The sequence below is a fragment of the Leopardus geoffroyi genome, chromosome D2 (genome assembly GCF_018350155.1).
Source record: "Leopardus geoffroyi isolate Oge1 chromosome D2, O.geoffroyi_Oge1_pat1.0, whole genome shotgun sequence".
Classification (NCBI taxonomy): Eukaryota; Metazoa; Chordata; class Mammalia; order Carnivora; family Felidae; genus Leopardus; species Leopardus geoffroyi.
Window position 1 is genome coordinate 52,513,555 of NC_059334.1, and position 18,380 is coordinate 52,531,934.

The following is an 18,380-nucleotide window of genomic DNA, read 5'->3' on the forward strand; positions in this document are numbered from 1 at the left end:
ATTTATTTTTGGGGACAGAGAGAGACAGAGCATGAACGGGGGAGGGGCAGAGAGAGAGGGAGACACAGAATCGGAAACAGGCTCCAGGCTCTGAGCCATCAGCCCAGAGCCCGACACGGGGCTCGAACTCACGGACCGCGAGATCGTGACCTGGCTGAAGTCGGATGCTTAACCGACTGCGCCACCCAGGCGCCCCTGGTTTTTTTTAATTTGTATTTATACTGTATCGTGTTTAGGATGTGGCTAATTATTTTGAAATCTCACTGGAACTCCAGACATGCCTTCAGTTGTTCAAGTACTTAAAAAGTCATCTAAAATAGTAGATTATCCAAAATAATGTGCCGTGTTATGACTTAAGGGTTATTCAAGGTGATCTGATGATTTACAGACTGTGGTGTGGTCAGGCCCAGCTGGAAGTGTCCATTAGGATGGCAGAGAGAATTAAGAAATCAGAGGTCTCAGATAAGCATGTGTTCTTGTCCCCAGGGCCACAAGGGGGAAACTTTCCTATTACTACATATAACGTACTATATATAACAGTTATGTCCTTTTTTACAGAGTGCTGGAGATTTAATCTGGGCAGAGGGCACTGTGACCCACTCTCTGATGGTCAGGGCAGACCTACTGACTTCCTAGGGTGGTAACTGGAGCCAGTGAACTCATTCTTGCCTCACTGCTTCATCCTTGGAATTTTGTTTGCTATAGACCTAGGGCTGGAAACCCCAGAAGAGCTGGACTCAGCCATTGAATTTTTTTAATTACCATTTTCAGGGTCATTAGATTCATCAGTGGAAACCCCCATCGTTAGAGAAATACCACCCCAGCCTGTTGCATTAGAAAATATGATTTCAATACTTCTCTAATAAAATGCTACAGGCCGTGACATTTATCTTTATCAGTCCAATTTTTCTATTCCTGTTGGTAATATCCTTGAGCCAGAGGCCTCATTCACTATAATTTTACTTAGCACTTAATCCAAAAGCTGACAAGCAGCCCTGCCTAAACCAGCAGAAGAGGACAGTGGAAGGGGGCCCTCAAGAGGACAGTTCCCATTGAGATGGGAGAAAAGGCAGCAAGCCCCCACACACATATTCTACTGCTAAGAATCACATTACATGATCGGTCTTCTACAAGGCAGTGACCTCTAAAAGTTTGCCGTGTCCCTTCTCTCTGAGCTATTCAGAGACATGTAGCAGCACGTAGCACACCTCCAGTCAGTGAACCTTGCCTCTCCCCACTACACAGCCTCCCACCTGCTTTTGAAAGCCAGCCAAGAAATCATCCAGTATCCACACAGATTGCCAAAGAACAGAGGCAGACTCTACATGAGAGCAGACAGCACAGTCCAAAGAACGTCAGAGTTAGGAAACAGGGGTTGTGGCCCTACCACTGACTGTATGGTGACCCCAGGCAGGCCCCTTTGTCCTGCTGCACCTCAGCCCCCTTTCTGATCTCCTCTTCAAAGTAAGCTTTCTCACATTCTACTCTATGTGAGCCCATTCTTTGACTCTTTCATAACTTGTAAGTATTTTCTTTTTACTTGCTCTTAGTCTCTACTGTCCACTAGAATATAAACTCTTTTTGGCCATCTGACCCCCATTGTGTACCTACCACAAGACACATTATCAGCACCCAGTAAATAGTCATTTAAGGAATGAATGATATCCAGTGATCTGGTTCTAATATTCTATGGCTTTACATTCAGTCAAAGCAAAAATAAAACAATTAACAATTATATAGAAGGAAAAATAGCTCCTTCTGTAGTTCTCGGGGTGGGTGGGTAGATGGATGACTAAGTGGAAAATCCCCTTATAATGTCTTTTCTAACCTCACAGAGGATAATTTATTATTTTATTTATTTGTGTTCTTATTTTTTAATTTTTTAATGTTCATTCATTTTTGAGAAAGAGAGAGCAAGAGGTGGAGGGGCAGAGAGAGGGAGACACAGAATTGGAAGTGGGCTCCAGGCTCCAAGCTGTCAGACAGAGCCCAGTGCGGGGCTCGAGCTCATGAACTGCAAGATCACTAAGCCAAAGCCGGACACTTAACTGACTGAGCCATCCAGGTGCCCCTATATTTGTGCTTTTAAGGTTTACTTATTTTTGAGAGAGAGAGACAGAATGCTAGAAGGAGGAGGGGCAGAGAGAGAGGGAGACACAGAATGGGAAGCAGGCCTCAGGCCCTGAGCTGTCAGCACAGAGCCCAATGCAGGGCTCAAACTCACGGACCACGAGATCGTGGCCTGAGCCAAAGTCGGATGCTTAACCAATTGAGGCACTCAGGCACCCCTATATTTGTGTTTTTGAAATACCCTGGGTAATTATTGTGAGCATAGAAATTGGAAAGTCTTATCTTTTGGGCACTTTCTTGTCTTCCTAGTAACTCTTACCTGATATGAAACCATTTTAATGAACTTTTAGGTATGTGGTCTAGCTTACTAACCAGGTCTAAAGTTAAAGTTTTCCACTTTCATTTTGTTTGGAATTTTTGCATGATTTCTGCCTGGTCTCTTAACTCCAGAGATCTTCAGATCCAATGAAACCTAAAAGTGTAAAACAAGAATATCCCTACAAACTGGAGTAGTTTAGTTTTCCCTGTGTTAGCAGAAACCACCTGGGCAAAGCCACTATAATTGACTGCCATTAGCCTGTTTTTCAATATAATATCTAATTAAGATGGGGCTGATGGTTGGTCGGTGGTCCTGGTGTCCATCCTTAGGCCACTCCATAGCCCTTCAGCTGCCATCATACTGAGCCATCCCAAGCTAATGGACAGACCACAGACAACTGCAGTTTACCTCTACCCCCCACGCTCTTATCTCTTCTGTTATTTGGTGACTTTGGCCAGAGTTTTTATCTGCTCTTTGCTTATTTGCTTTCCAAGTAGATAAGATGATGTATATAGCACTTGCAGTTTGTCGTTGCTCCTGACACAGAGGCGGAGAGCCCAGGCTCCTTGAAATAGCTCCTCCAGAAACATATACATTTGATCCTCTGCACCGGCCTCCAGATAACTTCTGGCCAGAATATCAGATGTTTATGGCAAAAGTTAAGGCCAATCTGGGTGGTTTTGTTTAGAGCTTTGCCCTATGTGGTCAAACTGCTATGTTTCCAGGCTTATTTCCCATCTTCCTTCACTGTCATCAGAGCCAACTTTGCCTTGTTCCTCATGCAGGCTTTGTGCTTTTCTTGAATCCTTGCCTCCTGAATGTTCATCCCTTAAGACTTTTTGAAGCCCAGGGCCATGAAGTTTTCGTAAGGCTTCAGGAATCCAGGTAAGCAACCTGGGCCCCCAGCTTCGGCTGAGGCCCTGTTATGGAGTAAACATTCGTGTCCCCCAAAATTCCTATGTTGAAATCCTAACCCCTAATGTGAATGGTATTAGGAGGTGGGACCTTTGGGAGATAACTAGTTCATGAGAATAGAGCCCTCATGAATGGGATTAGTGCCTTCATAAGAAGACACATGAGAGTTTTTTGCTCCCCATTTGCAGACACAACAAGAAGATGGCCATCTGCAAACAAAGAAGCAGGCCTTCAGACACTGGATCTGGCAGCACCTTGATCTTGGACCTCCCAGCCTCCGGAACTGTGAGAAATAAATGTTGATTGTTGAAGCCACCCAATCTGCGGTATTTGTTGCAGACAAGGCTGCTTAGGGTGCTAGTGGAGGCAGCGTTGGTGTGAGAATGGATGAGTAAATTCAGCCAGGCTCCTTTCCCACCAGAAACCCCAGTATCTGTGCCTGCTCATCCCATAGAGCCTCTGCCAGGCCTTCATGGAACCAAGCAAAAGGCAACTTTGCTCCAGGCCAAGTGGTAGGCAATGGGCCAGGCCCTGCTACCTTGAAGCAGTTGGATCACAGAGAGGCCCTGCCCAAGTCTGTGCCCCCTCCCAGAATCTTTGCCAGGGCAGACTTTTGTGGGGGCGTGTTGGCCCGGAGCCTAGCATAGCTTTCACATGTGGGTCTCCTTGTAGGAATCAACAATTACCAACCTCTTGGTTCTGTGGATGGAGACACTAAGAAGCTCTGCTCTCAGCCTGCCTGGACAGTCGTAGCCCAAAGACCCACACAATTTCTAACTCTTGCAGGAATCCAGACAAATGGGGCTGGTGACTGTATGGGAAGGGAAGCCTGTGCTTTAGCTGTGGCAGTGCTGGAGGAAGGGCAGAGCTTAACCCAGGACCAGGGTCAGTTCTCCTCTAGGGCCCCCACTGCCTCATCAAATAAGCATGAACTGCCCTCAAAGCAACTCCTTCTTTAGGCAGAGAGACAGAACTGACCTGGGTTCTGCTCATTCTCCTCTCCTCGATCCCCTGGTGCCTCTGTGGATCCTCAGGACAATGTCCAGCCCCAGCTCCCTGTTCCTCAAGGCCAAAGGGAAGGCAGCATCCCAAAACCTGGGCTTGGGACTGAAAGCACTAGGGCTGCCCAAGGGAGAAATTTGCAAATGTCCAGGCCCGAGAAATCAGATGACTCAAAAAGGAACCCAAGGAGATAGGCCATTGACTTAGAGATTTACCTGTGCTTACAAGCAGAAAACAGAGGCTCCATAACCACAAACAGGGAAAAAGAAAGCAGAAACCTGCAGGACAGTGAGAGTCAGACATGGAGCAGACAGAGAGGGAAGCTGGCCCAAGTGGGTAGTGTGGGTGGTTCATGGCAAACGCTACAGAGGCCCGACATCTCTCTGTGTGAAATTCCGGTATGTTTCCATTGGCTCAGGTCAGGGTCCTAAATGGGCAGCTTCTCTGGACAAAAGGACCCCGTAAGCCACTCTTGAGAAAACAACTTTCAATTTTGAATACTGATTAAGCACCACTGTATACTGGGAGCTGTGCCAGGACTGGGGAACCGCTGTGAGTAAGACTGGCCTATTCCTGTCCTCATAGCTTGCACGTAGCAGAAAGACATGACACATAGACATGGTGCTGGTAGTTACAGGTACAATGAGCACTGCAAGGAAGTCCAGTTAGCAAAGAAAAGAGCATTTTTCAACCCTTCTTCACTCAATTCCTTATTGAGGAAGATTTGAAAACAGGTGTCAGACTTCAGAGCTCTCCAGCCCTAGTCTCCTGAGAGGTTGAAAAAAAAAAGTTATTTCGGACACCCAGGTTAAGCACCCAACTTCAGCTCAGGTCATGATCTCACGGTTTGTAAGCTTGAGCCCACATCCAGCTCTGCCGACAGTGCAGGGCCTGCTTCACAACCTCTGTCTCCCTCTCTCTGCCCCTCCCCCAGCTCTTTCTCACTCTCTCTCCTCTCAAAAATAAATAAACATTCTTTAAAAAGTTATTTTAAGGGGGGGCGCCTGGGTGGCGCAGTCGGTTAAGCGTCCGACTTCAGCCAGGTCACGATCTTGCGGTCCGTGAGTTCGAGCCCCGCGTCGGGCTCTGGGCTGATGGCTCAGAGCCTGGAGCCTGTTTCCGATTCTGTGTCTCCCTCTCTCTCTGCCCCTCCCCCGTTCATGCTCTGTCTCTCTCTGTCCCAAAAATAAATAAACGTTGAAAAAAAAATGTTTTTTAAAGTTATTTTAAGGGGACACTTTTATGCTAGCGAGTTCATGATGGTTTACCCAAAACATTTCCCAAGGTGCTCAAAAATTCATTGCAGTTTTCTCATCTGTGAATATCTAAATCCCTCCTGAACTTTACCTGTTTACTGCTTGATTCTGTTATAGCATTGCTGAGTACGTTACCTCTTATTAATTCATTCACTGCCTCTCAGTATTTTTCTGTTTGGGAGAACCCTCACCACCTTGCTGGATCTTCTAGAAATTACTCTCTTCCCCTCACCACTTACTTTCCTCCCCTGGATTTTTGCCAGCCCCATTAGGTCATTCTTGTGTGGGGGGGGGGGGGGGGGGGGCGGCGGTCAGAAATGGTAGAAAAGCCAGTTTTGTTGCCAGTGCCCTTGGCCAGAATCTGCCCACCTCCTCCCCTGGCCAAGAGCAGCCCCTTCCCTGCTTGCTCCTGCAGGCCCAAGAAGGTCATGGCCAGTACCTGCCCCTGCAGGCTGGAAGCCCTCATTAACAATGTCTTTCTTGGGTCTAGGCTTCTTAGTATACAAAGCTCTTTCACGGATATTTTCCCATTTGATACAACATTGAGAGGTAGACAAGATAGATGCTAGCATCCCTATGTTACATAAAGAGAACAAAGGTTCACAAAGCTTATATTAATTGTTCAGCATCAGAAAACTACCAGTGACAGATGCAGAAATTGAACTTAGGTCTCCTGAGTTCTACCTGTTTGGTCTACCCCCATTCTTCAACCCTGAGACTATATGCCCCAGCTCCTAATATCTGCCTCAGATCTCCTCCCTGTTTTGGTGCAAACCTTGGATTTTAAGCATATGAAGCTCCAGGTAAGAACCATTTCCTGCAGCAGCCTCAGTCTGTGTGACCCTCACCTGGGGGGCTGACCTTCCCAATGCCTCTTCTGCCCCTGGTCCTTGGCTTCCCAAGGAAGGAGGTGATGTCAAACCATTTCTAACTGCTGATGCTGTGAATCCCGTTTTCTGCCTCGCGCTAAGCTGTGCCCTAACATCAGTAAATGTTTGGCAAATTTGTAGGAACTCTGCTGCCTGCTTATTTTTCAGCTCACTGTTGCATTTTGCCCTCTGACTCATGTGCTCTTTAAGACTTAATTTTGGGCCAAATTTCTGGCAAACAATCCCACCCCTTCCAATTTAGAGACTTCGATATAATCTATTTCTTACTAATGTCAGAATTGTGGCCAAGGAGTACTTAGTGTGTGCACAGAATACTAGAGTCTCCCTATCTAAGCCTGTGATCAAGGCTTTGACAGAGCTAAGGGGACCCACAGGCGCTTAGCCCAAAAGGAAGTTAGGGTGGAGGACAAAAGAGATGGGTCAGAGAAGGCTTCCAAGGAAAACACAGTACCTGGGCCAGTGTTTAAAAATGAGTAGCCAAGAAGGTTGGCGAGGGGAGGATGATCCAGGCAGAGTGTGTGATATGTGCAAGCACGTAAAGCATGAGAGTTTATGGCACTTTTTGGGAACCATGAGGGTTTTGCATAGCCAGAGGGCAAGTTGAGATGAGACAGTGCTGGGAGAGGAGTCTGGAAGTGGATGTGGGCCAGGTAAGGGAGGGCCTTCTGTGCCATGCCAAGGTGCCTAGGCTTCATACAGAAGAGGATGGGCAGCCACTGAAGAGTTTCAATGTAATATGATCATACTTGTAGAAACACTCTGGCCACCCAAGGAGAATGGATCGGGGAGAAGCCAAATCTATTGAAAGAATGCTGCCTTCATCTGGGTGAGAAATAACAGAATTATCAAAGGATGCATAGAAACGTAGAATATCAATACTGAAAATGATCTTGCAGACGGGTCATCTTGGCCAAATGCTCTGTTTTGGAGATGAAGTTGGGGGGTAGGGGGGCACCACTCTGCTGCCATCAGTGCCTCACTTGGACCAGTTATTAGTCCCCTCTTGTATGAGTGTGTTTGTTTCCTGCCATAACAAAATACCACAGAGTGGGTGGCTTAAACAACAGAGATTTATTTTCTCACAATGCTGAAGGCTAGAAGTCCACGATCAAAGTGTCCACAGGTTTGATTTCTTTTGAGGCCCCTCTACTTGGTTTGCAGATGGCCACCTTCTTACTGTGTCCTCACGTGGTCTCTCTGTGCTTGTCTGTGTCCTAATCTCTTCTTACAAGGGCTCACCTTAATGTACCTATTTTAACTTAAATACCACTTTAAAGGCCCTATTTCCAAGTACAGTAACATAAGGTATTAGGAGTTACAGTTTCAATATATGGAGTGAGGGGAAAGGGACACAGTTCAGCCATAACAATGAGTAACAAGAGAGTGTATTCATAGATGCATAGGGAAAGGAATGTTATGACAGTTGCCTGAATATCAAAGGATGCATTCACAGCAGAAATAGGGAGAAAAGGCAATCCAGGCAGAAAGAATAAATGAGCAGCATCCCTTCTGGGATGTCAAAGTTCCTTGGGTCATAGAACCTACATCACGAGCAGAGTCTCATGTCCATTCTGATGCTCACTCACCATGCTCCTGCTCCAACACACAGCACATAGTTTACCACGTACCTCCTCAGTGGATCACCTCTAGCTTGTTCGTACATCCCGCACAGTCAGTGGAAACAAAAGTGAGGGTCTCTTCCAGATCAGTGAGGAACGTATTAAGTTGCCTCATCATTTAGCACTGCTCCGTAAAAGAATCCCAAACTAAATTAATACTCTGCAGTTGTGTCCATTGTGGGATTCTATGCAGTTGTTACATTGTGATGGTCCCAATGACAACGAGGAAAGGCTTGCATTGAAGTAAGGAAACACAACACAAAGTTGCATTATAACTTTACTGCTGTTAAAATAAGACTGAAAGACATTTCAAGAAGATGCCAATAACAATTGTCTATGAGAATAATGGGACTGACATATCTAGCTCTCCAAATTTTCTATGAAGTTATATGAAAAATACATTTGATGATGTTTAGACCTCATTCCACAATACAGTCACTTTTTTACATACATAATAATAAAATACTCCGGGTGCTTTAAGTCTCTAATGAAGTTCACTACCAAGACAAAACATGTCTTCTCTCCCATAATTATCAGTTTCCAAAAAAAATAAGTTGCTGAGTCTTTAAAAATAGAATTTAGGGCATGTTATGAAATTTCTTTATGTTCACCCATTTACAAAATAAACTTATTCTAGAACACTTGAAAAATAGAGACAAGCACTTGGGGAAAAAAAAAAAAAGTTGCGTAATCTGACTCTACTAACATTTTGGTGACCAACTTTTTTAATGTATAAATATTTAATGGAATCAAACTACTTTATAACTTGCTTTTCACTTATCAATACATCCTGGACATTTTCCCCATATATCCATTATTCTTACATATCATTTTTATGACTGCTTACTATATATCTTTGTATGGATATATCTTACTTTATTAACCAAGTCCCTTTTGATGGAGAAGTAGATGGGATTTTTTCCTTTCAGTCATAGATTAGACTGGAATGAACCATAATGATAAATCAAAGCATATGTCCATGAATATTTCCATAGAATAAATTTCTAGCAGTGAAAATGCTAAGTCAAACACACTTAAGACTTAGGATGTATATTGTCTGGTTACCTTCCATAAATGTACTGATTTCTCTCTCAGCCTATATTTCTCTCCAGTGTTGGATATCATAATTTTTAAAAACCTTATCCAATTTGAATAAGGGTAAAATGGCATCTCATTACTTTATGTCAAAGTCTTTTTGAATCTCAAAATTTTGCTCATAGATCTGCCCATGTCCATTCAGACTTAACCCCTCAAAAAACGCATTTCTCCAACATTCCATACTTGTTTGTCTAGTGTCTATTACATCCTAAGCTCTGTACTAAGTACCTTTTCATAATGAATTGTATTTATTTCATGTTTACTGACCTATACTTTATCTCTGATTTTTCTACATTGCCGAGAATTACAGTGAAAATAACCTAACGGCCCATAATTTTCCCATGGGCACACCTGGAACTTCCTAATATATGTTTTATGTTGCTAATCCACTGGTTATCTGATGACTTTTAGTAATTTTAAGACTTATGTTTTAACCAATGGTTCCACAGTTTTACCTCCAGAAACAGCTGGGCGGATGACATACGCTCAAATGGTCTATTTACATCTAAATTGCCATTCTGTTCTAGAACATTTTGTGCATGTATTATCATTTGGCATACACCATCTGGCTTGGCAGTTACCAAAAGCAATTTAATTGTCCAGTATTTTGTCTAAGGTGCCATTGGTGGAGTATCTCAGACACTAGACAATAGCCATGTATGAAATGTGCCAGTAAAAGGAAGGAAGATCAAATTTAAGGTACAAAAAAACAAACAAAAAAATAGTAACGATACTATGGAATCTCCCTAAAATCCAGCACCATCTTCATTTATTAGTCAGGAGTCAATGGATTTAATTCAGTAATAGGAAAGTGTTTTCAGTGTTTAGGGTATATATTAATCAGGTTTCTCTCAGGAAAATGGAACTTATGCCAGATGGTTCATTGGAGATAAGTTACTACAGGGAACCCATTATAAGGATGTTAGAACAATTGAGAGGCTGAATAGAGGACAGTGGGATAACCTAGAGATTCAGAACCGTGGAAAGTTGCTACACCATGTTATCAAAACCCAGAAGCCAGAGCAACACAGCAGAAACTAGAAACTCAAGATATCACCTGAAGCAGAGAAAGGGGGGATGCAAGACCCTGGATTCTCCCATTCTTTTTTCTCCAATCTCTCTCATGGGTTCCCCACAAGTGAAATGTAGACAGAAGCCACTTGGCAAAGAAACTTGGGGAAAGGCAGTCTACAGGGGCAGCCCTGGTGGGATTTGAGAAGAGGGCAGGAAGTAGATGTGGTCTCTCAGGTCAGATAAGCAAATGAGTGGCCCAGTGTACCAGCAAAGAGCTGGAATTTGCCATGCAGAGGGTACTTCTATCTCATGGAAGAAAGCCCAGTGCCTCAGTTTCCCCAGAAGTCCAAATCTCTTGCCCTTAAACTCCAGTCTCCCCATGAATAGGTCCCCCCCACTTACACTTCTCTTAATCTGTTTGCACTTCGACCAGTGCTACTCACATTTCATCATCTTTGCCCATGGAGACTGACCTAGACTTTGACCAACTTTGCACTCTGTGCCTCTTCAGAGCTCTGGACTTTGGGCCCACATCCAGACTTCTGGCCTTCGCCTAACCCCATAGATCTGTCTGCACTTCCTAATTCCAGTTGTTCTCTCCCCAAATCAATGAAACCACAACTAGAGGTTTATATGTTTTAAAGTTACAATGGTAACTCATGTCATGACTAAAAAACCATGTGTATCTATCAGATATTAGGAGGAACAAGGAGGAAATATGGGAACGGAGTGAGCTAAATCCTCATCTGATGCAGGAGGCTAATAGATAACATTTAAAGTTGGGAAATGAAATTGGAATTATTTGAGTGTGTAAGTTAGAGACATAACAGAATTAAAAACAAACTATTAAAAGGGAATAAAATGGTTGCCCATGGGCAGTGTAGCTGCCGAGGAAAGGGTGAAACAAGAGTCCACTACTTTTCATTATAAACACTTCAGTAATCTTTGATTCTTTTTAACCATCATAGATTCTATACTCAGATTTTACACTTGCTGTTCCCTCTATCTGGAATACTCTTATCCCACATATCCACATGGTTGGCTCCCTCGTTTCCTTTGGACCTTCCCTGAACACCCTATTTAAAATGGCTACTTCCCCCCATTCTGTGCTTTATTTCTCTCCATACTGCCTCTTAACATTCTATATAATTTTCTCATTCATTTTGCTGCTTCTCTGTCTGCCCCAGTTGCAATGCAATCTTCATAAGCATCGGGGCCTTGTTTCATGGTAAATGCCAGCACCTGGAACAGATTCTGGCACCGTTGACTGTATGAATTGTGTGTGTGTGTGTGTGTGTGTGTGTGTGTGTGTGTGTGTGTATGTGTTAGTAGGTGGGGAAAAAAATTTAATGACCAAAAAGTGTTTTAGAGAAATCCTCACCTTTCTTTTGCATGTCTGATTTTGTTTTGTTATTTTTCACATTGAGATAGTTCATGGAGGATTAACTATACCTGAGGTTTTCCAAGTGGGTTACTCTACTCCTTTGTACACTTGCCCTTCAGAGATTCCTTGAAGTTCAGCCTAACGAAGCATCAGGCTGGTCCAAGTGTAGGGAACTGACATGGCTGGGAAAAAGGAAAAGCAATTCCCTGGCAGAACACTTCCTTCCCCATGAAGATGCAGGTCCCCTAGGGTATCACCCAAGAAAAGAAACTTTAAAATGAGGGCAAGCTCCATTGAGAAATTGCACAACCGAAAGAATACAATGTCTTTTTTTTTTTTTTTAATTTTTTTAACGTTTATTTATTTTTGAGACAGAGAGAGACAGAGCATGAATGGGGGAGGGGCAGAGAGAGAGGGAGACACAGAATCGGAAGCAGGCTCCAGGCTCTGAGCCAACAGCCCAGAGCCCAACGCGGGGCTCGAATTCACGGACCCTGAGATCGTGACCTGAGCTGAAGTCGGACGCTCAACCGACTGAACCACCCAGGCGCCCCAAGAACACAATGTCTTAACGAGTACTTTGTTTTGTTTGTTTCTTTCCTTAAAATAAAATTTTTAATTATTTAAATCTAAGAAGCTAAAGAATTAAAGGTTAGACAGCCCGACTAACATACAGGTCTTTTAGACATGAGAGTGTAAAAACTGCATAATTTGAGGACTTTAAATATATTGTAGTCAGTGGCTCGGTCAGTTAAGCATCCAACTTCGGCTCAGGTCATGATCTCACAGTTTTGTGGGTTTGAGCCCCACATCAGGCTCTGTGCTGACAGCTCAGAGCCTGGAGCCTGCTTCGGATTCTGTGTCTCCCTCTCTCTCTCTGCTTCTCCCCCACTCGTACTCTGTCTGTCTGTCTGTCTCTCTCTCTCTCTCTCTCTCTCTCTCTTTCAAAAATAAATAAAAACATTTTTTTAATGTGTTAATGTATTGTAGTCAGCGTACTCTTACCCAATTTCTTCTGAAAAGACCAGCAATTTCTCACAAAGGAATCCACCAGTATTAATAACCCCAGAAACACCCACTCTCTTCAGTCCCATCAGAGGACTTCACTTTGAACTTTGCTGATGAGTCTTTCCACTAATGTGACTGAATGCATCACTGATACAGTCAAGTAGAGAAGACCCAGAATGCAGAGTAAGACATTCCAGTCTGTTTCAAGACCAACCCTATCACTTATAATGGTGTGACTGTGGAAGGGCCTCCCTGTTCTGAGGACTGATCCTTTCAAGCTTCAATTTCCTCATCTTTGGCAGGAGTAATGGAACCCATTTCACAGGGTTACAAGGATTAGATGGAATAGGGTACGTGAAATGCTCCCCACAATGCTTACAGTATAGTAAGTATTCAATAAGAAATGGTTATTTTTATGATTATTATCATTTTGGGGTAGCTATGATATTTTGTAAAGTTAGGAAATATCTCTCAAAAACAAATAAATATTAGACTTCGAAGTTTATGTCATATGTATCACCTCATCAATATATTCCTTGCAAATTGCCAGTCCTTAGAATCAATTGAATAAATGTATTTAAGCTTTAATTACACATCTCTTCCAGAATAGATTATACCTTTACCTGTGACTCAAAACAATTTCACCCAGCGTTGGTAGACTTGTACTTTGTTGGAAAAGCAAGTATTATAGTCCCATATCTTCTGCTGCTAGTTCTCATGCTGTGTCCCCTAAAATTCTACACTTTAGGATGATTAACAGATCTGCATCTACTGACTACTATTTTCTGGGCAGTGGTTAGATTTTAAGATGACCAACATCTATGTTTAGATTTCATCAGGTAGGGCAAACATAACTTAGGAGCTTGATGTGATCAGAAATTTCTAAGGGGAATAAGCTGACCCTCCTGGGGGGAAATAGGAACAGGTTTCCAGCCAAGTCACTGACTAGACAGAGTCCCAGGTGCCCCAGAATTAGAACGGCCGGATAAAATAAGAATGCCCAGTAAAATCTCAATTTCAGATCAACAGTAAATCAGTTTTAGTATAAGTATATCCCACTATTCCATCATTATCTGAAATTCAAATAGGGGTGCCTGGGTGGCTCAGTTGGTTAAGCATCTGTCTTCCGCTCAGGTCATGATCTCAAGGTTCATGAGTTCAAGCTCTGCGTTGGGCTCTGTGCTGACAGCTCAGAGCCTGGAGCCTGCTTTGGATTCTGTGTCTCCTTCTCTCTCTACCTCTCCCCCACTCTCACTCTGTCTCTGTCTCTCTCAAAAATAAACATTTAAAAAATTTTGAAATTCAAATATAACAGGCACTCCGTTTTTATTTGCACCCAAATAAAACCTTATTATCTTTAAAGGTAACAACATAGATGACTTCCTTTTATTTTATTTTATTTTATTTTATTTTCCTTATTTTTTTAAACTATGCTCTGGGATGCCTGGGTGGCTCAGTCACCCACAGCATAGAGATAACCGCTAACCTCCCCCACTCTCCATCCCCCATATTATCTTCCCTAGTAAATTCTGACTTTCTTGAAGTGGGCCATTCATCTTTTGGTCCCTGTGCTGGCACAGCTTACTTGTTCAGTGACTATATCTCAAGTGAAAGAGTTAAGGAATTAATGAAACATTTAAATCTTTGAGGACTCGGTGTGGGTTAGACTGTCAAATTGCAACACCAGTCCTGCTTCCCTGAGCCCGACAGGAGCTTGACCCCAGCTTCTAATCATGTAACTTGTCCTGACCCCAAGTATCCCTGTGGACAGAATAAAGAAAGGCAGGTGATCCAAATTGCACAACCCGTGCACTTCAAGGGCGTTCATCAATAGCACCGATGCTGGTCCACAGTGCTGGAGACTCAATAAGGAATAGAAGGGTCTGGATAGAACTGGAGAAGGGGCCAACACTCTGTCCCATTGTTGCCGCCCAGAAGTACCCATTCTCAGCACAGCCAAATAATCCAGCTTATTTCAAATGCAGCCAGAAATCCATGCATTCCTGTGAAATCCCCCAGTTTTTAATTATAGGCACTAAATTAAAAATCATTTGTCTTCTGGCCAAATAAAACACATCTGCAGGCTGGATGTGGCTCCAGCCCACAGTTCACATCTCTGGACCTTGAGATTCAAATTTTATGTCTGTAGAGTTGCTGATCAGTTCATGAACAATTTTGATTGACAGTACCGCTGTAAATAAGTTGAAGGCATCACATCACTTTTGTGGCTATTTAGCTCAACTGGTTTTAAAGTAGTGCTGAGGGGATCAAGGACAAAGTAGCACCCATCCAGTTTTTACAACAGCACATTTCACTCTGTCTTGTCCAGTCCTTCCACCTACTTGGTTACACAAAGACAAGAAAGGAAAAAGAAAGAGAATATGGATGGTGCAGCATGAATCCACCCCAACTCCTGGAAAGTTGACCTGGAATGTAATCTTTGGATACCAGGAAATAGGGCGCCTGGCTGGCTCAGTCAGTAGAGCATGTGACTTTTGATCTTGGGGTTGTGAGCTCAATCCCCACCTTGGGTGTGGAGCCTACTTTATTTTTTTTTTAAGTTTATTTATTTTAAGGGGAGGGGGGCAGAGGGAGAGAGAGAGAGAGAAAGAGAGAATCCCAAGCACTGATAGTGCAGAGCCTGATGTGGGGCTCAGTCTCACGAACCGTGAGATCATGACCTGAGCCAAAATCAAGAGTTGAACACTTAACTGACTGAGCCACCCAGGCATCCCAGCACATACTTTAAAAAATAAGTAAAGTAAAATAAAGTAAAATTAAATTAAATTAAATTAAAATAAAGGAAATCATCTATGTTGTTACCTTTAAAGATTAAATAAAGTTTTAAACAAGTAAACTGCTCCCATGAACCATTTACAAATCCAAATTTCTTTTTTTATCCTGTCCTATTCTTTCATTATGGTTTTTATTACTTCTATTATGTATTTTATCATTTTAAACATACTTTTTTTAAAATTTTTTTTAACGTTTATTTTTGAGACAGAGAGAGACAGAGCATGAACAGGGGAGGGTCAGAGAGAGAGAGAGGGAGACACAGAATCTGAAACAGGCTCCAGGCTCTGAGCTGTCAGCACAGAGCCCGACGCGGGGCTTGAACTCACGAACCACGAGAGCATGACCTGAGACGAAGTCGGACGCTTAACCGACTGAGCCACCCAGGCGCCCTTAAACATACTTTTTATAGTATCTTTCAGCTTGTTGGTCTCAAATATGTGGGTTACCAGTTCTCCTATTTGTTTGGTCTTTGACTCTCCCTCCTGGAGAATGCCTTCCTTAACGGAGTTGGACTGTGAGCATATTTTCAACAGGGATCTCTATGGAAATCCCATGTGTCCTGTTACCAAAGCATTGCTACAGAGAGATTTGGTATTTGCTTCTACAAGTTTCACTGAGTTGCTACCTTTTTTATGTTCTCTCTTGGATTGAAGACTCCAGGACTACTTGAGTAAATACAAATTTGAATTCCACCAACACAAGTCACAAGCCTGGGTCTCTGATTTCTCAGGGACAGGGAAATGTTTCAAATCACTTCAAATGGGCAAACTGTTTCTAGTCCCATTTTACTAAGGGTGCAGCCCTCTAAGTGTGTTAGCTCTATGGAGGTGTCTCAGATCTATTTTCCTATCGCATAGGAGTCCAAGACCACATTTCTGTGCTGGAAAGAACATAAATATTAAATACCCAGTTACTAGTCCCTTTGGTCTATTTCCAGACCAATATCTTCCCTGAGTCAGTATGGCATCAGACCATGAAGTTACACATCTGGTTTCACATTCCCTCATTGGTTTTGGCTCCCAGGGAATTCTCTTTCTTGAGCTCAGCCTTAGCATTCAGACTTTTTGTTGTAAGAGTTTGTCCTGCATTTATATGTGCTTAGAGTGAAGAAAAGATAATATGAAGTATCTCAGTAAGCCACATTACCAGAACCCAGGAACATATTTTTATACATTTTCCTGTTAAATAGAAAGCATAAAATTATCTTGGCAAAATTCAGAAAATGGATTTCTTAAATCACTTTGCCTCATTTCTTCAGCTTAAATTCTTTTGCTAAAAGTAAGTAGTTGATCCAAACTTGGGTTCATATTGTAGGTAACATTTTATGAGCTATTTTGTATATAGTTTTTGTACATGGTGTTTATCTTAAAACATTAAATTACCATTGGCTCTGCACTGGGCATAGAGCATGCTTGGGATTTTCTCTCTCCCTCTCCCTCTGCCCCTCCCCGCTTATGGTCTCAGTCTCTCTCTCTCTCTCTCTCTCTCTCTCTCTCTCTCAAAAAAGAAAAAAAAAAGATATATGTATATATTCATAAGAATGCCTTTACTGGGAAATTGATTAATTCACTTAAGCCCATGTACTACATGGGAAATGATTGTTTAAATTGTATCATTGCCAAGAACCTAACTGGCTGATTTGCTAACAGGAAGAGAATGATTAGCAACTACCCTCTAGTAAACCACAATTTCATAAGATTATTGTTTGTTTCACTGAAAGTGGGTCCTTGATTGCAAACGATTAGGAGCCAATGATAATGAAAACCCTGTATGGGTTCACAAGTATATTTAAATTTCACAAGTTTTGTGTATTCCCCCACAAAGCTGAGTTCAGTTTGGTGCTTTCATACAATCGCTCAGCCTTGCTTTTCAAAGAGTGCCCTTCATTTCCTTCTCCACAAATATCATCAGTCCATAAAGGTCCAAATCAGATGCTCTTTCCTTCAGGACCCCACCTGAACAAGAGAAACGTCTGCCAAATCTTTCCTTCCTCCATTTTCGCCCCAGTCTTTAAGGTACTCTTACAACCTCGAACACTCTCCACTCTTACAGTAGATGTGCCCATATCCCATCTCCCACACTCAACCAAATGCTTGGAAAACACAATCTTCTTTGTCCAACTTTACTGAGAAATAATTGGCATAATCACTGTATAAGTTTCAGGTGTGCCACATGATGGTTTGACGCACATACCTTGTGAAATGATTACCACAGTAAGTTTAATTAACATCCATCATCTCATGTAGATACAGTATAAAGAAAAGAAAAATTCTCTTTTCCAAAGAACTCTTTGGATCTACTCCCTTAACTACTTTCCCATACATCATCCAGCAATGCTGACAACAGTCGTCATGTTGTACGTGACATCCCTAGTACTTAATTTGTCTTATGCCTGGAGGTGGTACCTTTTGATCACGTTCCTCCAATTCCCCCTCCACTCACCCCTCTGCCTCCAGTAACCACAAGTCTGAGCTCTTTTTCTGTGAGCTTGGTGTTTTTTGGTGTGGCAGGGGAGGTTTAGATTTCACGTATCAGTGAGATCATACAGTATTTGTCTTTTAAAAAAGTTTTTTTAATATTTATTTATTTTTGAGAGAGAGAGGGTGCAAGTGGGGTGAGGGACAGAGAGAGAGGGAAGTAAAGAATCCGTAGCAGGCTCCAGGCTCAGAGCTGTCAGCACAGAGCCTGACACGGGGCTCAAACCCATGAGCCATGAGATCATGACCTGAGCCAAAGTCGGACACTTAACCAACTGAGCCACCCAGGTGCCCCCAGTATTTGTCTTTTCTCTGTCTGACCTATTTCACTTAGCATAATGCCCTCTGGGTCCATCCATGTTGTCCCACATGGTAGGATTTCCTCATTTTTTATGGCTAAGTAATATTACAATATATACATACTCTACAACTCCTTTATCCATTCGTCCATTGATGGACCTTTAGGCTCTTTCCGTGTCTTGGCTATTGTAAATAAGACTGCCTTGAGCATAGGGGTGCAGATGTCTTTTTG